Source organism: Leptonychotes weddellii, chromosome 1, assembly GCF_054177405.1.
Source record: "Leptonychotes weddellii isolate Sample4059 chromosome 1, ASM5417740v2, whole genome shotgun sequence".
Lineage (NCBI taxonomy): Eukaryota > Metazoa > Chordata > Mammalia > Carnivora > Phocidae > Leptonychotes > Leptonychotes weddellii.
In genome coordinates this window covers 84,772,079-84,794,897 of record NC_138369.1, presented here as the reverse complement: position 1 = coordinate 84,794,897, position 22,819 = coordinate 84,772,079, and the positions used below count along the sequence as shown (strand labels likewise).

Below are 22,819 nucleotides of genomic sequence, written 5' to 3'. Positions count from 1 at the left end.
TGTAAAACAGGAATAATTGCACCAATCTCATAGAATAGTTTGTAAAGACTCTGACATATCACTTATAAAGTGTTTAGAACAGTGTCTGGTCCATGGAAAACATTCTATAATACTAGTTACTAATATGACCGTTATTTTTTTGAGAAAGATTCAGAATACAGTCATTTTATAAAATAGTGCTATAACATATAACTCTAGAATGTAATATTTGGGCATTTTCTTAAGTGTCTGAGACAGTAACTTCAACATACTACCTGATTTTGCATTTGGCTATCCAACCAATTCTGACTAATATCATGACAAAAAAAAAAAGGTAATCCCTCTATACCTGGCCAACCCTTCCCCACCCCCACCCCCAGCAAATCATCTCTCAAGCTCTGTCTCTCCTCTCGACCACTCTCTCTCCTTGAGTCCTTTACAAGAATAAGCATCACTACCAGTTGAAGCTGTGAATGTTCAGTGTAAAAGATGTGCTGTCAACAGTTTCCTCAATGCTATGTGCAGCTCAGTGAAAAGGCTGTGTTGATCTGCAAAATGGCTATTTGCAACATCTGTTCCAAGTAAACAAATATTTCAAACCACCTCTTGAACTTATTTTGGATTCAGAAGCATTTGCCTTCTGTCCTATTTTTCCAAGTAGAGAGTCTGATCACAATTCTCTCTCAACCTGACCCCCACAGCCATCACTCTCCACCTTCCGGTAGTGTAAAATATATCTCCCAAATACACTCTCACTCCAAGGACTTTGGGCCCCCCGTTTATGTCTTCTGCCCCATAGGCTACCAGGTCCTTTCCAGACTCCTCCTCAACTCCATCGTGCGCAGATTCCCAGGACTGCAGCCTCACCCCTCCTCACTCTGTGTATTCAACCTGGAAATGGCCAGTCATCCCTTGTGTCTCATCTCTTCCAATAACACAGACATCCTCGCATTGGCCACCAAGTTCCTCCCGTTAGATTGGGCTCTGAGGGTTTTCAATCCATAGAACATCTTGAACTGGAGTGCCCTGTTGCCAACTCAAATTAATCTTGAGGCCAATAACCTTGAAAAGTTAGAGTTAATGAAATGAGCTAGTAGTGAGGAGATGGTGTAGCCAGAGCTTCTGTTCACACTAACTAGCTTAGTTAAGCATAACTCAGTTCCTCTTCTTATAATGAGGGGATAGTCTAGATAAAGTACTACCTGATAGCTCTAAGATCCTAAATGCCCACCTTCCCCAGGCCAAAATACACTTATTTATTCATGCAGTAACTATTGAGCGTCTAATACCACAAAGCTACATGCCTTGCATTGTGAGGGGTTAAAGATCACCCCCCCAAAAGCTTATCATCTAGAATGGGAAATAGACAACCATATCAATTACTGTAAGAAACAGAAAAAGATGTCACAACCGGAGGTACTTATAAAATAAAAACAACATTACAAGCCCATTACCAACACACCAAGCCTGAAACTGATTTTTTTTTTTAAAAGATTTTATTTATTTATTTGACAGAGAGAGACACAGGGAGAGAGGGAACACAAGCAGGGGGAGTGGGAGAGGGAGAAGCAGGCTTCCCGCCAAGCAGGGAGCCCAATGCGGGGCTCGATCCTAGGACCCTGGGATCATGACCTGAGCCGAAGGCAGACGCTTAACAAGTGAGCCACCCAGGCACCCCTGAAACTGATTTTCAATACGTCTTTTCTTCTCTGCATCTAGTCTTTTACCAAAAGCTTTTTCCTTTTCCTTTACATCATTTCTTAAATCTGTGCTTTCCACTAAGCACTTAAGAGTCACATGCTTAGGGCGCCTGGGTGGCTCAGTCATTAAGTGTCTGCCTTCAGCTCAGGTCATGATCCCAGGGTCCTGGAATCGAGCCCCGCATCGGGCTCCCTGCTCAGCGGGAAGCCTGTTTCTCCCTCTCCCACTCCCCCTGCTTGTGTTCCCTCTCTCGTTGTGTCTCTCTCTGTCAAATAAATAAAATAAAATAGTTACATGCTTAAATGCAGGCCTGGGCAACTCTCCCCTGTTATGATTTTACCCCTTCCCCAGCACTCCCCAAACAGATCCATGAGCTCTCATCAAAATATGAGAATCACCCCATTAGGCTGGTCTGACTTGGCCACTGTCCTGCTATATTTCTAACGTGACCTCCCCCATATTACACAATATTCACATCAAATCCCTTTAGAAGGGGCGCCTGGGTGGCTCAGTCGGTTAAGCGTCTGACTCTTGGTTTTGGCTCAGGTCATAATCTCAAGATCATGGGATCCAGCCCTGCATCGGACTCTGTGTTCAGTGTGGAGTCGGCTTGAGATCGTCTCCCTCTCCCTCCCCCTCTGCTCTTCACCCTGATCTTTATCTCAAAATAAATAAAATCTTTAAAAAAAATCCCTTTACAAAATGATCCATATTTCACCTCCCACAAGCAGTGTCTGAGAACATAGTGCTTAGTGCTGGATGGGATGTCTAAGTCATAGGCTTTAAGTTCCGGCTTTAAGTTCTAAGAGCTTACAAACTGGTCAGGAAGTTGAGACATGTGCTAAAATACAATAATCAGGGATACTAAAGATGAGAGGGATGCTAGCGGCACAGACAACAGTAATACATGCTATAGGGTTTAGAAGAGGGCGAGCTACCTTCTGGCCACAGTAATCAAGGTAGGCTTCAAGAAGAGATCACACCTGAGTTACACCTTGCAGTGCGGGCAGGACTTCAGGGAAGGAGGCAAAAAGGCATTCTGAGCCAAAGGCCCAATGTGCCTGAGGCAAGAAAGGAGGGCGGTTTCAAAATCAGCAAATTGTTAGGTGGGGTTTGAGTGAGAGGGCACTTTTTGAAAGGTGTTTATAGGGTACGATCAAGCTTAGTAACAGGAATGACTAATTTTCTGATTAAACCAGACAAGGTAGAAGAGAAAAGTCAAGTTTAATAATCAACCCAAACTGTGAAGAGAGTATTATCAGGGGGATGGTAAAAAGAGCCCTAAAATCAGAAAACCTGGGCCCTAGGCCCAGCTTTGCCAAGGAGGGGCTCCAGCAGCCACAGCAAGTCATTTAACCTCATTGGTCTCGGTTTTCTCATTTGTAAACTGAAGCAATTGAACTGGCTGACCCTGAAGGTCTCTAACAGTCCAAAACTAAACCAACTGTATATTATTTCTGCCATTAAAACATTCATCATGGGAAGGGGAGAGGGTGGAGGGAAAAGCAGGTATCTGTATTCCCTTTCCATATAGGTTTCTCTTCCTGAACTTAAAATTTCTTTTTCCTAAACTCATTAATTCTATTTATATGCCTCCCACATCATAAATGTAACACTTTACCTAAATAAGGTTCAGTGTGTGCCCCCTGACCTAAAATTTTATGACTCACAGGTTATCCAAGAACTTTGTGCAGCACAGCCTTAGCCTCCTACAAGTGTATCCAATACCGCTGCCCCAGGGGAAAACATCTGTGTATGAGCCCTAAGATGTTACAGGGTAAATAAAGGACAGAAAAGTGAGAACTCTTGTTACTCATCTAAAAGACCGCTTTCTTTGAATAGCACCAGATTAAGCCTGAAATAACACTAATGTAGAAAAAGTAAGGGGCGGGGGTGGGGAATCTTAACCTTTTATAAAGTTTCTACTTTAAAATGTAGCTGAAATGCATAAGGTATTTGGCACTGAAATTCGCTGAAAGTTGACATTTTTTATGCCGCATCCAGAGGCCCCCTGCTCCAGGAAGGCACCAAAACTAGAAACCACGGATGCGATTTCACTCCAGCCCTATTGATCCTATGCACCAAAAGACCAAAGGCAAATAAAATCACTCACGGAGTTCAAGTGAAACAGGCTGGATCAGAAAGCCTCGTCAGCAGCCACCCAAAGTTTAAAAGCGACAGAGGAATATAGAAAAGTTAACAAAATGCCTAACTTCAAGCAGGGAATCATAATTCAGTTCACAGGCTTACTGTGTAAGCAGCATAAATACATGATTTAACACCTGCCCGCACTCCATGTTGCCGGGACGGGCAGGTGCGCACCCGGAGGTCTGAGGGCGCCGCACTGCACAGCCGGGCGCGGGGAGCCGCCTCTCGAGCGAGGGAAATCGGAGAGACACCCCCCGCCCCCCCCCCACTCAAGCCGCTGTGCGCCGGCGAAGAAGTGAACCTTTGCTTTCTGCCTACCGTTCCAGCCTTACTCTCGGACCCCACCGCCGCGCCCCGTACCTGCTGCAGCCGTCGAGCCCGCAGCTCTCGCTCAGGATCCAAGCACCCCCAGCTCCACTCTGCGGATACCTCTCGGCGGCCGCCTAGCTGCTGCGCTCGCGCCACTACGCATGCCCGGCCGGCACCCAGGCCAGCAAACTCTTAATCCACTTCCCGCGTTTTAGCTGCGGCTCCTAGGGGAGAGGACCCAAGCCCAGGAGCCTGAGTTCCGCCCAGGAGTGGAAGACGAATTGCAGATGCTGGGAGAGGTGGATAGGCACTGTGGCAACGTTATTCCTATTGTCCACAGTTTCCCAGGACTTACTCCTCCAAACCTAAAGCTAACCATCTATATAATTGGAATGAGCTTAGTAGAGTGGCCCTCAAACTTGAGCATGGATCAGAATCACCTGGAGGGCTTGTTAAAACACAGATCCCTCGTCTATTGTTTCAGATTCAGTTTGCCCACACTGAGGCCCAAAGATTTACATTTCTAACACTTTCTCAGGGGAAACTGATGCTACTAGTCCTGAGACCACACACTGCGAACCCCTGATCTAAAGCTATTTGGTATTAAAACAGGAAAGTTTTCTCACCGCACCGCCCCCCGCCCCCCGCCCCCCCAGGATTTCACATAACACTTCCTCTTCATTTAACAGCCACACCTGCTTTAAAAATAAATAAATAAATACAATTCGCACTCAAACAAAGGTGGGACATTTCCTCTAGCATGTGAGTCAAGTAAATGGAATGCAGCCTCAAGAGTTTGGGCATATGTTGCCTGTAGCATAATCTATAGCTGTGGTTCCTCCAGCTCTGTCCGGGCAACAGGAGGGGTCCCTATTTTGCTGCCTCAGTAACTCAAAGTCCTGTGTGCCCCCTTATTGTCTAGCACAGTACTGGGTACAAAATAGGTACCCAAGTACTCAGTACCTACTGAAATTGTATGGGTAGGATGGGAGAGATGAAGAAGAAGGATGTTGAAATCATTTTAGGAAACCAAAGGAAGTGATAAGCAATTAAATATAGAAATTAGTAAGCCAATAAGGACTTCTACCTGCTTTCTACCTAAAGGAATCAGTGGATTTTGTATCCTTATCTGAGCCCAGATATATGTGAGGAGTTGACTACATAAGTTCTCACAAAATACTTCTTAAAAAATTAAACACACCTCTGCCATATAACCCAGCCATTCCATTCATAGGTATTACCCAAGAGAAATTAAAACATACATTTACACAAAGCCTTAAACACCCATGTTCATAGCAGCTTTTTTTTTTCCACAATAAGCCCCAAACCAAAAGGAACCCAAATGTTCATCAACCGGTGAATGGGTAAACAAAATGTGGTACATCTATGCAATGGAATAATACTCAGCAAAAAAAGGAAAGAATTATTCATACAGGCTTCAACATAGATAAATCTCAAAATCATTATTATGCTGAGTGGAAGAGCCCAGAGACAAATGTATGATTCCATTTATATGAAGTCCAAACTAACCTATAGTGACAAAAAACAAATGAATAATCACCTGGAGCCAGGGGTGGAGGGAGGGATGAGCTATAAAGGGGCAGTAAAAAGCTTTTGGAAATGATGGAAATCTTATCTTGATTATAGTAGAGATTTCACAGGAATATACAACTGTCAAAACTAAATTGTGCACTTTAAACTTATGAAATTAGTTTACATAAATTATTCCCTAATAAAAATAAGAAAAAAAATTAATCAAACATTCCTATGAGCTCTTTACTTAGTTGGACTATTGATCAACATAAATTCATGAGGAAGTATAGACCCTAGATATGGTGTAATCTGATTTGTAAAAAAAAAGGAAAAAAGAAAAAAAGAGAAATCACCCTCTGTAGAGAAGCAAAAAATAATCAATATAAAATGTCTGAAACAACTCATCTCTAAAAGTAAACAACCCCAAGATGTCGTTTGTAAAGGTACTGCTGATTAAAGTATTTCCCAAAAGTTACCTCCAAATAGGGTGCCTGGGTGGCTCAGTCGTTAAGCGTCTGCCTTCAGCGCAGGTCATGATCCCGGGGTCCTGGGATCGAGTCCTGCATCGAGCTCCCTGCTCCACGGGAGGCCTGCTTCTCCCTCTCCCGCTCCCCCTGCTTGTGTTCCTGCTCTCGCTATGTCTCTCTCTGTCAAATAAATAAATAAAATCTTAAAAAAAAGTTATCTCCAAATAGAAAATAAAGCATATCATTATAAATGCACAACAAGGGGTACCTGGCCGGTGCAGCTGGTTAAGCATCAGACTCTTGGTTTTATCTCAGGTTGTGATCCAAGGGACATGAGATCAAGTGCCGCATCAGCCTCTCCCTCTGCCCCTCCAGCTCATGCTCTCTCTCTCTCTCCGAAATAAAAATAAAATAAAATAAATCTTTAAAAAAAGAAATATACAACCAGAGCATAATAATTATAAAGAAAACCATTATCTGATGAACTGATTATATCTCTAACAATAAGAAATAAAGTTTTCAAACTATGTTTCCAGGAGCCTGGGATGTCAAGGAGATGATAAATGAACAGGACTCTGGGTCAAGGACCCCAGTCCCAAGAGCACACTATTACTTCCACACTGGAGTATTCTCTGTGATTTTATTATAAAAGAGTTCCACTGATAATTAAAAGAGCAATAGTTTGAAAGCAAAAGAAGTAATGGCATCAGGTAGGAAGATTTCACAAAGAGAAAATGCTATATTTGGTGGGCACAAGTATTCTGGTCAGCAAAAATGTACATCCTAGTTATAATACCATATGTTCCAGTTTTTCCATAATACTCCTGATTTTTAATATTTATTTATCATGTGAATTTATGTCCAATTATGTGTTCCAACTAATAAAATCATAAACATAAATTGAAATAGGGATAATTTTCTGGGTCTTCTATAGTTTATATAAAATATTAGTAATATATTAATATTAATAATAACATAGCTAAGAGTTATTCTGGTCCTAGTATGTACCAGCCACTGTTTTAAGTATTTTACATTGTTTTTTCATTGACTATTCATGACAACCCTAATAAGCTATCCTCATTTTATAGGTGAGAAAACTGAGGCACAAAATAGTAATTAGTTTTCTCAAAATAACACAACTAAATGAAAATCAAATAAAACTAAATTGAAAATACATTTTATTTAAAGACAATCTTTGCTAATTTCACATTTCCCAAGGAGCCTCTGGACTATTATTTATTTTCCAGGCTTATTGATACTGAGAAGGAAATCATAAAGAGCAGAATTTCTTTTTTTTTTTTTTTTAAGATTTTATTTATTTGACAGAGAGCGAGACAGTGAGAGAGGGAACACAAGTAGGGGGAGTGGGAGAGGGAGAAGCAGGCTTCCTGCTGAGCAGGGAGCCCGATGCGGGGCTCAATCCTAGGACCCTGGGATCATGACCTGAGCTGAAGGCAGCCACTTAACTGACTGAGCCACCCAGGCGCCCCAAGAGCAGAATTTTAATAAGCCAATTAATAAAAAAAAAAAAGAAAAGCATCGATAATAATTCAATAATAATAGGGGACTTTAACACCCTTCTCACTGCAATGGACAGGTCATCTAAGCAGAAGAGCAACAAGGATATAAGGGCTTTGAATGACACACTGGACCAGATGGACTTCACAGATACATTCAGAACATTCCATCCCAAAGCAACAGAATACACATTCTTCTTCAGGGCACATGGAACATTCTCCAGAATAGATCACATCCTGGGTCAAAAATTAGGTCTCAACTGGTACCAAAAGATTGGGATCATTCCCTGCATATTTTCAGACCACAATGCTTTGAAACTGGAACTCAATCACAAGAGGGAAGTTGAAAAGAAGTCAAATACATGGAGGCTAAAGAGCATCCTACTAAAGAATGAATGGGACAACCGGAAATTAAAGAAGAATTTTAAAAAAAATTTTTTTTTTTAAGATTTTATTTATTTGCAAGAGAGAGAATGAGAGACAGAGAGCATGAGAGGAAGGAGGGTCAGAGGGAGAAGCAGACTCCCTGCTGAGCAGGGAGCCTGACATGGGACACGATCCCGGGACTCCGGGATCATGACCTGAGCCGAAGGCAGTCGCTTAACCAACTGAGCCACCCAGGCGCCCCTAAAGAAGAATTTTTTAAAAATCATGGAAAAAAAAGAAAATGAAAACACAACTGTTCAAAATCTTTGGGATGCAGCAAGGCAGTCCTAAGAGGGAAGAATATAGCACTACAAGCCCTTCTCAAGAAATTAGAAAGGTCTCAAATACACAACCTAACCCTACACCTAAAGGAGCTGGAAAAAGAAGAGCAAATAAAGCCTAAACCCAGCAGGAGAAGAGAAATAATAAAGATCAGAGCAGAAATCAATGAAATAGAAACCAAAAGAACAGTAGAACAGATCAACAAAACTAGGAGCTGGTTCTTTGAAAGAATTAATAAGATTGATAAACCCCTGGCCAGACTTACCAAAAAGAAAAAAAAAAGAGAGAGAGAGAGAGAAAGGACCCAAATAAATAAAATCATGAATGAAACAGGAGAGATTACAACCAACACTGAAGAAATACAAACAATTGTAAGAACATATTATGAGCAACTATAGGCCAGCAAATTAGACAATCTGGAAGAAATGGATGCATTCCTAGAGATGTATAAACTACCAAAACTGAAACAGGAGGAAATGGACAACCTGAACAGACCCATAACCAGCAAGGAAATTGAAGCAGTAATCAAAAATCTCCCAACAAACAAGAGTCCAGGGGCAGATGGCTTCCCAGGGGAATTCTACCAAACATTTAAAGAAGAATTAATACCTAGTCTTCTGAGGCTGTTTCAAAAAATTGAAATGGAAGGAAAACTTCCAAACTCATTTTATGAGGCTGGTATTACCTTGATCCCAAAACCAGAAAAAGACCCCACCAAAAGGGAAAATTATAGACCAATATCCCTGATGAACATGGATGCAAAAATTCTCACCAAAATACTAGCCAATAGGATCCAACAGTACATTAAAAGGATTATTCATCACGACCAAGTGGGATTTACCCCTAGGCTGCAAGGTTAGCTCAACATCTACAAATCAATCAATGTGATACAGTACATAAATAAAAGAAAGGACAAGAACCATATATTCCTCTTAATAGATGCAGAAAAAGCATTTGACAAAGTACAGCATCCTTTCTTGACTAAAACTCTTCACGGTGTAGGGATAGAGGGCACATACCTCAATATCATAAAAGCCATCTATGAAAAACCCACTGCAAATATCATTCTCAATGGGAAAAAACTGAGAGCTTTCCCCCTAAGGTCAGGAACACGGCAGGGATGTCCACTATCACCACTGCTATTCAACATAGTACTAGAAATCCTAGGCTCAGCAATCAGACAACAAAAAGAAATAAAAGCCATCTGAATCAACAAAGAAGAAGTCAAACTCTCACTCTTTGCAGATGACATGATACTCTATGTGGAAAACCCAAAAGACTCCACCCCAAAATTGCTAGAACTCATACAGGAATTCAGTAAAGTGGCAGGATATAAAATCAATGCACAGAAATCAGCTGGATTTCTATACACCAACAACGAGATAGAAGAAAGAAATTAAGGAGTTGATCCCATTTACAATTGCACCCAAAACCATAAGATACATAGGAATAAATCTAACCAAAGAGGCAAAGAATCTGTACTCAGAAAACTATAGATTACTCATGAAAGAAGTTGAGGAAGACACAAAGAAATGGAAAAACGTTCCATGCTCATGGATTGGAAGAACAAATATTGGTAAAACATCTATGCTATCTAGAGCAATCTACACATTCAATGCAATCCCTATCAAAATACCATCAGCTTTTTTCACAGAACTGGAGCAAATAACCCTAAAATTTGTATGAAACTAGAAAAGACCCCAAATAGCCAGAGGAATGTTGAAAAAAACCCAAAGCTGGTGGCATCACAATTCCGGACTTCAAACTCTATTACAAAGCTGTAATCATCAAGACAGTATGGTACTGGCACAAAAATAGACACATAGATCAATGGAACAGAATAGAGAACCCAGAAATGGTCCCTCAACTCTATGGTCAACTAATCTTTGACAAAGCAGGAAAGAATGTCCAATGGAAAAAAGACAGTCTCTTCAACAAATGGTGTTGGGAAAATTGGACAGCCACATGCAGAAGAATGAAACTGGACCATTTCCTCACACCATACACAAAAATAGACTCAAAATGGGTGAAAGACCTAAATGTGAGACAGGAATCCATCAAAACCCTTGAGAAGAACACAGGCAGCAACCTCTTTGACCTCAGCCACAGCAACTTCTTCCTAGACACAGTGCCAAAGGCAAGGGAAACAAAGGCAAATATGAACTATTGGGACTTCATCAAGATAAAAAGCTTTTGCACAGCAAAGGAAACAGCAAAACCAAAAGGCAACTGATGGAATGGGAAAAGATATTTGCAAATGACATATCAGATAAAGGGCTAGTATCCAAAATCTATAAAGAACGTATCAAACTCAACACCCAAAGAACAAATAATCCAATCAAGAAATGGGCAGAAGACATGAACAGACATTTCTGCAAAGAAGACATCCAAATGGACAACAGACACATGAAAAAGTGCTCAACATCACTCGGCATCAGGGAAATAAAAATCAAAACCACAACGAGATACCACCTCACACCAGTCAGAATGGCTAAAATTGACAAGTCAGGAAATGACAGATGTTGGTGAGGATGTGGAGAAAGGGGAACCCTCCTACACTGTTGGTGGGAATGCAAGCTGGTGCAGCCACTCTGGAAAACACTATGGAGGGTCCTCAAAAAGTTGAAAATAGAGCTACCATACAATCCAGCAACTGCACTACTGGGTATTTACCCCAAAGATAAAAATGTAGTGATCCAAAGGGGCACCTGCACCCCAATGTTTATAGCAACACTGTGCACAATAGCCAATCTATGGAAAGAAACCAGATGTCCATTGACAAATGAATGGATAAAGAAGTTGTGGTATATATATACAATGGAATATTATGCAGCCATCAAAAAATGAAATCTTGCAATTTGCAACGGCATGGATGGAACTAGAGGGAATCATGCTAAGTGAAATAAGTCAATCAGAGAAAGACATCATATGATCTCACTGCTATGTGGAATTTATTTATTTATTCATTTATTTTTAAAGATTTCCTTTATTTATTTGAGAGAGAGAGAGAGAGAGGGAGAGCACAGAGGTAGAGGGAGAGGGAGAAGCAGACTCCCCACTGAGCAGGGAGCCTGACGCGGGGCTCGATCCCAGGACCCTGAGATCATGACCTGACCCTAAGGCAGACGCTTAACTTACTGAGCCACGCAGGCGCACCTGATATGTGGAATTTAAGAAACAAGGCAGAGGATCATAGGGGAAGAGAGGAAAAAATGAAACAAGATGAAACCAGAGAGGGAGACAAACCATAAGAAACTCTTTTTTTTTTTTTTTTAAGATTTTATTTATTTATTTGACAGAGAGAGACACAGTGAGAGAGGGAACACAATCAGGGGGAGTGGGAGAGGGAGAAGCAGGCTCCCCGCTGAGCTGGGAGCCCAACGTGGGACTCAATCCCAGGACCCTGGGATCATGACCTGAGCTGAAGCCAGACGCCCAATGACTGAGCCACCCAGGCGTCCCCATAAGAGACTCTTAATCTTAGGAAACAAAGTGAGGGTTGTTGGAGGAGAAGGGGGTGAGGGAATGGGGTAACTGGGTGATGGATATTGGGGAGGGTATGTGTGGTAATGAGTACTAGGTATTTTATAAGACTGATGAATCACAGACCTGTACCTCTGAAACAAATAATACATTATATGTTAGTTGAATTTAAATTTAAAAAAAGAGATAGAAAAAAGCAGAATTTCACCACTACCATCATTTTTACCATCATCTCTAATGTCTATTCCATGTTTTCTATGTGCTAGCTGCTGCAAGAACTTTTTGTTCTTTATCACATTTAATGCTCACAAGGACAAAAGTGGAGATTCAGAATATTAAGTAACAGAGAGCATGAACACATGGTGAAGATAGGATTCCAGCTTGAATCCAACTCCAAATTTGTGTTATTATCACACATCCCTCCCAAGTTATTATATATCCCATACTCCGAATGAAAACACACACACACACACACACACACACACACCAGGCATTCTGGATTACAAAGTGAGTCTCTGTGAATGTGGTTAGTGTTAGTTCCACAGAGCCTGATAGTTTCTAAAATGCTTATAACCATAATACCCAACTCCTACCCAGCCCTGATCCTAACCTTGCAATCAGCTGCTACTTATGGGCACCAATTTTACCTCCCATTTCAGGAAAAGTAGGTGTTTTGAATGATACTGGGTAACACCAGGAAGTATGTGGGAACATATTTATTTTATTTGGCCTTTTTTTTTCCCCCCCAGAAAAAGGGAATAGCGAAGAAAACTATAGGTGAAAAGTACTACGTTTCAGTTCAACTCTGGCTTTATCTTTTTTATGTCATTTAGAGGAAAAAAGAATAATCTGAGAAATAAGAAGACAGAAAATAATGATAAAATCTCCATCTCTCTCTCTCTCTCTCTCTCTCTCTCTCTCACACACACACACACACATATACACACACTTTAATATAGATTGGATCAAAATAGCTAACCAAGCACACACATCTATATCCCACTTACCATATCCCGCTTACCAAAGTAAAATCCCCATGAAAGAGAAGATACCTTTCAAAAGTAAAAAAATATCCTAGGAAAAGAATTAAAACTGCCATCAGCAAACCAGCAATGTTGAGAAAAGACAGACTACAGATAGGATCACTACTCAGAAAAACAAAACAGAAGGAAAATTCATCTCAAATCCTACAGAGGAGGAGTCCAAGGCAAAGGAAGAAGCAGTGGGGGGAGCCTGAGTGGCGCCTGGGTGGCTCAGTTGGTTAAGCGTCTGACTCTTGGTTTCAGCTCAGGTCGTGATCTCAGGGTCATGAGCTTGAATCCTATGTCAGGCTCTGTGCTGAACACAATCTGCTGAAATTTCTCTCCCCCTCTTCTTCTGCCCCTCACTGACTCTCTCTCTCTCTTTCAAATAAATAAATCAATCTTTAAATAAAAAAAAAAGAAAAAGAAAAGGGAAGAAGCAGTGGGGGGAACGGTGTGCACTCTCAAAGTTAACAGATCAAGAATTGGGAGGTGGGCACTAAGGCTCTCATCAGAGAGAGAAATCAGGGAAAGAGGCTTAGAGTAGGTAAGCTAGTCAACAGCTTTCTCCTCCCCTACTGGTTCTAAATGATAACTGAGGCAGCTACACACTTCCAAGAACATGAGTCTCTCACACCATGAAGATGAGCTACCAACATATCCTTGCCTCTCCAGTGCTGTTCCTTACACCAAATTGGCAGAGGATGGCTCCAGTTAACAAAAGAGGCAAAGTGAACAGAGAGTCTAAAATACAAAACTGAACAGATAACTAAACATTTGGTGGGGGGGGAATCACCATAAGAGAGGCAGCATTTCTATTTTTCTACTACTAATAATAAACAGAGCTAGAGATCAGAAGACATTTGAAAAGTATAATTAGAACCTTCAGAGAAACATGAGATGTTGCAAGTACAAAAACTGTAACTAGATATTTGGGGATTTAAAATTTTGATGACTGAGATAAAAAATTAAATGGATAGTCGAGATATCAGAATAGACATGATGAGACATTAGGAACTGAAAGATCAAGCTGAGTAATTATCCCAGAATGAAATGAGTCTAACAGGCATTGTAAAAAACAGCTTTAGTGCCTAGAAGGATGATCTGGGGCAGCTCACTACCTTCTCCATCCTATCCCACACCTTGCCCATCCTTACTTGAAAAAAATAAAATCATGTACAACATTAACTGAAGCAGATGGAAAATGGGAAAAGAGCTTTGGAATGTGGCAGAGACCGCGACTGTCCCCAAATATATTTTCATCTATGAAAATGATGGCATATCAAAATAATGAGAAAATGATGGACTAGTTAGTAACCTATTAACAGATTCTGTGGATTGTCCAAACTCTCTTCTTGGATACCTTCCTGGAAAGCCAAACTCTACATTTCCCAGATCCACCTATAGATTGGGTTCCAGATATGATTTAAGTTCCACCAAGTCAAGTTTCTCCAAAAGATTCTGTATATTATCCATATCTCTTAACAAACCTCTTTATTCTTTTTTTTTTTAAAGACTTTATTTATTTATTTGACAGAGAGAGACACAGCGAGAGAGGGAACACCAGCAGGGGGAGGGGGAGAAGGAGAAGCAGGCTCCCCGCAGAGCAGGGAGCCCGATGTGGGGCTTGATCCCAGGACCCTGGGATCATGACCTGAGCCGAAGGCAGTCGCTTAACCAACTGAGCCACCCAGGCGCCCAACAAACCTCTTTATTCTTAAACAAGCAAGAGACTTCAGTTCTGACAAATGTACTATCCATCCAGGAAACAAGTTGTCTTATTCAAAAATGATCGGTAAATAAATTTGAGAAAATGAATACTAGGGAATTAAAGTAAAAAAAATCTCAGTTAAAAGTACAGAAAAACACTTTTAACTATGAGGTTAACATTCCTAAGCAAGACTCAAAACCCAGAAGATATAAAGGAAGATATATTTGCTATAATAAAAATTAAAGTTTCTGTATGACAAGAGCCAAGTGACAGACTAAGAGAAAATATTCTCAGAATATAAATCAGAAAATGATTAATATCCATAACATATTAAAATGCCAGTGGGAAGATAATGACATATGCAACAGATAAAAGTATATTGAGAAAAGTAAAAGCAATGGTTGCAAATACAAATAATCACTACCATTCAAACAAACTGGATATAATCTTACGGTCATACTTGGGACCTTAGCAATGAAAATGATAATAATTCGTTACTGAGGTATAGATATCCTGAGAACATGAGAAAGTACTTCACATCCTTACTTCTGAATCATTTCCAAAAACAGTGGAGTTCTAGTTCTATTATATAGCCTTAGTAGATGTGAAACTGCCACATTGATAGAAAGACACAAAGCTTTACATTTAAGTTTCTCAAATATTATAAGTTCCTCTATGAGAACTAGGTGGTTTTTGTAATGGTTTTCAGTGTTTCTACTAAACAGGACAAGAGTGTTAAAGCAATTTGGCTGTACAGGATCATTTATTCTGAGTTCTTTAGTTTCAGAATGTTGACCTGTTATCTGAGACTTTATCAAGGTAAAACCAATAGACATTTGCCCCTTTTTACCCATCAATCTGTCTGACAATATTCAACACATATTGTCAAAATTGCTTTTGAAGCAGGGGAATGGCATAATCATATTTTGGTTTTAAAATGGTGCTCAGTCCACTGTGTAGAACAACTCTGAACAACATCAAAAGCATTACTTAGGAGCATTTTTTTAATTATTAAAAATAAAAATAAATTTTTGACTTATTAAATAAGTAATTTAAAAATTATTTAAGATGAAAATTATGGGAGTGATGTCACAAGTTATTCATGACATTGCTCCTCCTCACAAGAAGAACAACCAACATTTATTCAAGAACAAGAAACCACTGAGAGACTCCCAGAACATGGGGGTTAGGTTGAAGCACCTGCATGCACCCAGAGACCAAGATGACTGCATTAGAAAAGAGAAGCAGCTACATGTTGAATGCATTGCCCCTCCCTCAGGAAAGTCCAGAACACATGGTGAGGCATCTCCTGAATTTTCAGTTCCTCTAATGTGAAAAGAGAGCCCAGGAGGGATAACCAGCCTTCCCCAGCATTGTGGGTCACTTTTGAGGAGGCCCTACTCCAATCTTACACCACAGGAGTTACAGGGGAGTGTGTGGGGCCCAGCTACTGGGAATCTGACTGTAATGGAGAAGGAGGAAGGGCTTGTAACAACCAGCTCATGGATCTTGGCAGAAAGAGTTCATTCTTGCTTTGCCCAAGTAGTAATCCCAACCAGTGGTTTTGCTCATCTGCAGAACCAAGTCAGGAACACACACTGACCAGGGAACTTGGTGGAGTACAGATCTGCCTGATTTGGATCCTCAAATGAGGAGTTTTGCTGGCCCTAAAGCCCGGTTTGCCTATGCCCAAGAAAGGAGATGAGCCACAGCCCCACCCACTTTGGAAAGTGACTTCCAGCCCCATCTGACCAGAAGGGCTGGTGAAAACAGTTGAAAGCTGTGTGGCCCAGTGGCACTCAAACAGAGAGAAAAGCAGATAAGGTTGACAGTTTACAGAACAAAGCCAGGGGCTCTATTAAGCCAGAGAACTTGGGGGGCAGGTTGGCTTGAGCTTGGACAACAAAGAGCTTTACCAGTTTTAGAGCTTCTTCTGCTGCACCTGGGCAGGAAATCTACTTAATAGCCCTGCTCATTGCTGATTATAGCTTTCCACCTGTCTGATCAGGAAGCTTACCCAGAGTACACAGGAAGCTGCACAGCCCATTTAACAGCCCTACATACAGTGGCACTTGAATAGAGAGCACAGCCTGTGACTTCCCCATCTGCAGAGCAAAACCACTGGCCTCCTTACCTGACCAGGGAAATCAGTGCAGAGTCAGGTCTGATTAGGGCCCCCAAACAATGAAGTGCACAGGCCCTGGGCTCTGGTCTGCTACCCTGCCAGGGCAGGGAAGCTAATTCATAGCCCCATCTACTACTGAATATACCCAACCATCTAGTAAGTCTGACTAGAGAATTCAGGCACCTGCAGAGCCCATCCTGCAATCTTACTTCAGTAGGGAGCCAAGCCTGCAATCCTACCCAACTCTTGTCAGCCAGTGATACACCGCACATCCTCATCCTCAGAGCTCAAAAATTTGCCTCATCCCAAACTAAACCATAATAGCAGGCCCCACCTGGCCAAATACATTACAAGCAGACATACCCAGAAACCCAAATTGAGCTAGTGAAGAACTGTCTCTGCCAAAATACACCTGTGAAGTCTGGAAGGGGAGCCCCATTTCTCAAATTTACAGATACCAACATAAGGAATCAAAGATCACAAAAAGTCAGGTATATACAATACCACCAAAGGAAATCAATGAAGGTCCAATAACTGACTCTAAAAAAATGGAGATTTATGAACTGTCAGACAAAGAATTCAGAATAATCCTCTTAGAGATGTTTCATGAGGGGCCCCTGGGTGGCTCAGTCATTAAGCATCTGCTGTCAGCTCAAGTCATGATCCCAGGATCCTGGGATCGAGCCCCACATCAGGCTCCCTGCTAGGCGGGAAGCCTGCTTCTCCCTCTCCCACTCCCTCTGCTTGTGTTCCTGCTCTCACTATGTCTCTAATAAATAAATAAAATCTTAAAAAAAAAGAGGATGTTTCATGAACTACAAGAAAACACAGACAGACAACTAAACAAAGCATGAACAAAACAGGAAATTTGACAAAAAATAGCAACCATTAAACAAACAAAAACACAGAAATCCTAGAATTGAAAAATATAATAAATGAATTGAAAAATTTAATAGTTTCAAAAATAGATTTGACCATCCAGAAGAAAGAATCAGTGGCCTGGAGGATAGGACATTGGAAATTAGTCAGAGGAGTGAAAAGAAAAAAAGAAGGAAAAACAGTAAAGAAAGCCTATGGCAATCATGAGGAAAGAATGAAAAGAAACAATATTCACATTATGGGATTTCTAGAAGAAGAAGAGAAAGAGAAAGGGACAAAAAGTATATTTAAAGCAATAATGGCAGAAAACCTCCTGAACCTGAGGAGAGAAATGGACATCTAGATCCATGAGGCCCAAATGACTCCAAATAGGTTGAACCTAAATAGGGTAACAATGAGACACATCATAATTAAACTGTCAAAAGTCAAAGACAAAGAAAGAATTTTAAAAGCAGCAAGACAAAAGGGAAGTTACATATAAGGAAAGCTCCATAAGACTATAGGTGGCTTTCTCAATAGAAACTTTTCAGGCCAGGAAGAGAATGGGATGACATATTCAACATATTGAAAGAAAATCACTGTTAACCAAGAATTCTCTAACTAGCAAAACTGTCCTTTGGAAATGAAGTAGGGATAAAGATTTTCCCAAACAAATAAAGGCTGAAAAAATTCATTACCACCAGACCTGCCTTCCAAGAAATGTTAAAGGGAGTTCTTTGAGTGGAAGTAAAAGGATGTTAATTAACATCATAAAAACACAAAAAGGTAGCATAAATCTCACTAAATATAAAAGCATAGTTAGATTCTGCAATATGGTAATGGTGGTACATAACTCACAACTCTAGTTTAAAAGTTAAAAAAATGAGCTTAGAAAAAATAACCATAAATACAATAATCTGTTATTAATTACACAATATTAAAAAATGTAAATTGTAATAGCAATAACTTAAAATGTGAGGAGGACAAGAAGTAAAAGTGTAAAGTATATAAATTCTATTAAAATTAAGTTGTTATCGGGGCACCTGGGTGGCTCAGTCAGTTAAGCGTCTGCCTTCGGCTCAGGTCATGATCCCAGGGTTCTGGGATCGAGCCCCGCATTGGGCTCCCTGCTCAGCGGGAAGCCTGCTTCTTCCTCTCCCACTCCCCCTGCTTGTGTTCCCTCTCTCGCTGTCTCTCTCTCTCTGTCAAATAAATAAATAAAATCTTTAAAAAATATTAAGTTGTTATCAATTTTAAAATAGATCTTATAAGTTTTTTTTAAGATTTTATTTATTTATTTGACAGAGAGGTAGAGAGAGAGCACAAGTAGGCAGAGCAGCAGGCAGAGGGAGAGGGAGAAGCAGGCTCCCTGCTCTCCCAGGGCTCGATCCCAGGACCCTGGGATCATGACCGGAGCCAAAGGCAGCTGCTTAACCCACTGAACCACCCAGGTGCACCTAGATATTATAAGTTTAAGGTATTTTATGTAAACCTCATGATACAAGGGAAAAATCTTGTAGTAATTACACAGAAGAATACAATAAAAAAGTCAGAGCATACTGATACCAAAAGACTTCCAAACACAGAAAAAGAAAACATGATAAAAAACAAAGAATAATGAGTCTACAAAACAACCAGAAAGCAACTAAATAGCATAGTAAGTCCTTACCTATCAATAATTACTTTAAACAAATAGATTAAATTCCCCACTCAAAAGACATAGAATGGCTGAATGGATTAAAAAAAAAAAAAAGATCTGACAATATGATGGCTACAAGAGATTCACTTTAGGGCACCTGGGTGACTCAGTTGGTTAAACGACTGCCTTCAGCTCAGGTCATGATCCTGGAGTCCCGGGATCGAGTCCCGCATCGGGCTCCCTGCTCAGCAGTGAGTCTGCTTCTGCCTCTGACCCTCCCCCCTCTCGTGTTCTCTCTCTCATTCTCTCTCTCTCAGATAAATAAATAAAATCTTAAAAAAACAAAAACAAAAAAAGAGGTTCACTTTAGCCTTAAAGACACACATAGACTGAGTGAAGGTATGGAAAAAAAGTCATTTCAAGCAAATGACAACCAAAAAAAAGTAGGGGTAGCTATGCTTATATCAGAAACAACCCGCTTTACACTACAAATGGTAAAAAGAGACAAAGCAGGTCATTACATAATAATAATAGAGTTTAATATATCAAGAAGATATAACAATTATAAATATTTATATGCCCAACATCAGAGCACCTAAATATCTAAAACAAAAACTAACAGAGCTAAAAGGAGAAGTAAAGAGTAATGCAATAATAGTTGAGGACTTTAATATCCCACTCTCTACAATGGATAGATCATCCAGACAGAATCAATAAGGAAACTGTGTATTTGAATAACACTATTGACCAAACGGACCTAACAAACACATATACAAAACATTCTATCCAACAACAGCAGAATACATATTCTTCCCAAGCACACACGGAACATTTTCTAGGAATGACCATATCTCAGGCCACAAAATAAATCTTAGCAAATTCAAGAAGACTGAAATCATACCAACTATCTTCTCTGACCACAATGACATAAAAACAGAAACCAGTAAGAAGAAAATTGGAAAATTAACAAACACATGGAAATTAAACAATACTCTCCTGAACAACCAATGGATGAAAGAAGAAATTAAAGAGAAAATAACACAGTTTCTTGAGACTAACAAAAATGGAAACACAACATACCAGAACTGCTGGGATGCAGCAAGAACAGTTAACAATACACACCCACATTAAGAAGGAAGAAAGATCCCAAATAAATAATCTAACTCTATGCCTTAAGGAACTAGAAAAAGAACAAACTGAGCCCAAAGTTGGCAGAAGAGAGGAAATAATAAAGATGAGAGCAGAAATAAATAAAATTAGGAACAGAAAAACAACAGAAAAGATTAACAAAAGTAAGAGTTGATTCTTTGTAAAGATAAAACTGATAAACCCTTAACTAGATTAACCAAGGAAAAAAGAGAAAGGACCCAAATCAACAAAATTATAAATGAAAAATAACATTATAATTGATACCACAGAAATTCAAAGAATCATAAGAGGCTACTAAGCTCCAACAGATTGGACAACCTAGAAGAAATGGAAATATTCTTAGAAACACACAACTTACCAAGACTGAATCAGAAAGAAATAGAAAATCTGAATAGGCCAATTACTAGTTAGGAGATTAAATCAGTAATAAAAAAAATCTCCCAACAAAGAAAAGCCCAGGACCAGATGACTTCAATGGTGAATTTTACCAAACATCTAAAGAAAAATTAACACGAATACTTCTCAAATTCTTCCAAAAAATTGAAGAGGAGGGAACACTGCCAAACTCATTTTATGAAGCTGAAATTATCCTGATACCAAAACCAGGAAAAACACTACTAGAAAAGAAAACTACAAGCCAATACCCCTGATAAATATAGAAGGAAAAATTCTCAATAAAATACTACTAAACCAAATTCAGCACCACATTAAATGAATCATTCACCATGATCTTGTGGGATTTATCCTTGGGATGCAAAGACACATATCATACACATACATACACATATCAATCAACGAGCTACCTCATATCAATAGACCAAAAGAAAAGAATCATATGATCACCTTAATAGATGCAGAAAAAGCATTTGACAAAATTCAACATCCATTCATGATAAAAACTCTTAACAAAGTAGGCATAGAAGGAACATATCTCAATGTAATAAAGTTCATATATGATAAGCCCACAGTTAACATCATACTCAACGGTGAGAGGATGAAATCTTTTCCTCTAAGAGTGGGAACAAGAGCGGGTGTCCACTTGCACCACTCCTATTCAACATAGTACTGGAAGTCCTAGCTAAAGCAATGAGGCAAGAAAAAAAAAAGGTATCAGAATAGGAAAGGAAGAAGTAAAATTGTCTCTATTTGCAGATGACATGATATTATATATAGAAAATCCTAAAGATCCAACAAAAAACTTTTATCTAATCAATGATTTCAGTAAAGTTGCTGGATACCAAACTAACATAAAAAAATCAGTAACATTTCTATACACTAACAATAAAATTTCTGAGAAAGAAATAAAGGAATAGATCCCATTTACAATAGCATCAAAAACAGTAAAATACTTAGGAATAAATTTAACTAAGGAGGAAATGATCTCTATACTAAAAATTACAACACCGGTGAAAGAAACTGAAGAAGACACAAAGAAATGGAAAGGTATTCTGTGTTCGTTCGTGGATTGGAAGAACTAATATTGTTAAATGTCAATACTACCAAAAGCCATCTATAGATTCAATGCAATCCCTATCAAGATTCCAGTAGCATTTTTTACAGAAGTATACAAACAAACAAGAAAACACTCCTAAAATTTATATGGAACCACCAAAGGACCTGAATAACCAAAAAAATAATGAGAAAGAAGAACAAATCAGAAGGTATCATTTCCTGATTTCAAGCTATAACTAAAGCTATAGTCATACAAACAGAATGGTACTGGCCTGAAAACAGACAAATAGACCAATGGAACAGAATCAAGAGTGCAGAAATAAATCTGAGCACATATGGCAAACTAATATTTGACAAGGGAGCCAAGAAGACTCAGCGGAGAAAAGATAATCTCTTCAATAAATGATGCTGGGATAATTGGATATTCACATGTAAAAGAATGAAACTGGATCCATATCTTATACCACTTACAAAAATTTACTTGGAGTGGATTAAAGATTTAAACGTAAAACCTGAAACCATAAAACTCCTAGAAGAAAACATAGAAACAAAGCTTCTTAACATGGATCATGGTAATGATATTTGGATATGACATCTAAAGCATAAGCAGCAAAATAGAAAACAAAGAAGTGGGACTAAATCAAACTAAAAAGCTTTTGCATAGCAAAAAAACCCATCAACAAAGTGAAAAGACAATCTACAAATTGGGAAACATATTTGCAAACCATATATCTGATAAGGGGTTGATAACCAAAGTATAGAAAGAGTTCATACAACTCAATAACAAGAAAACAAACAACCCAATTAAAAATTGGGTAAAAGACTTGAATAAATATTTCTCCAAAGAAGATATATGAAAGGCCAACTGGTACCTGAAAAGAAGTTCAACATCACTAGTCATTAGGGAAATGTAAATTTAAAGCACAGTGAGACATCACTTCATTCCTGTTAGAATGGCTATTATCAAACAGATGAGAGATAACAAATACTGGCATGGATATGGAGAAAAGGGAAGCCT

General features: G+C 39.5%; 1 protein-coding gene and 1 pseudogene across 5 annotated transcripts in view; both read right to left on the bottom strand.

Moving 5' to 3' along the window:
* Nucleotides 1-4,303, bottom strand: part of PLS1 (plastin 1) — a 106,803-nt gene extending 102,500 nt beyond the window's left edge. Inside the window, exon 1 of one of the 4 annotated variants that reach the window (XM_081827349.1) lies at nucleotides 4,189-4,303. The gene's annotated coding sequence lies outside the window, so the exon portion shown is untranslated. The remainder of the gene's footprint in view (nucleotides 1-4,188) is intronic. The other 3 variants (XM_081827344.1, XM_081827345.1, XM_081827347.1) reach the window with 3 other exon arrangements.
* Nucleotides 1-22,819, bottom strand: part of LOC102742370 (large ribosomal subunit protein eL36 pseudogene) — a 150,860-nt pseudogene that overhangs the window by 105,160 nt on the left and 22,881 nt on the right. The gene's annotated exons all lie outside the window — the stretch shown is intronic.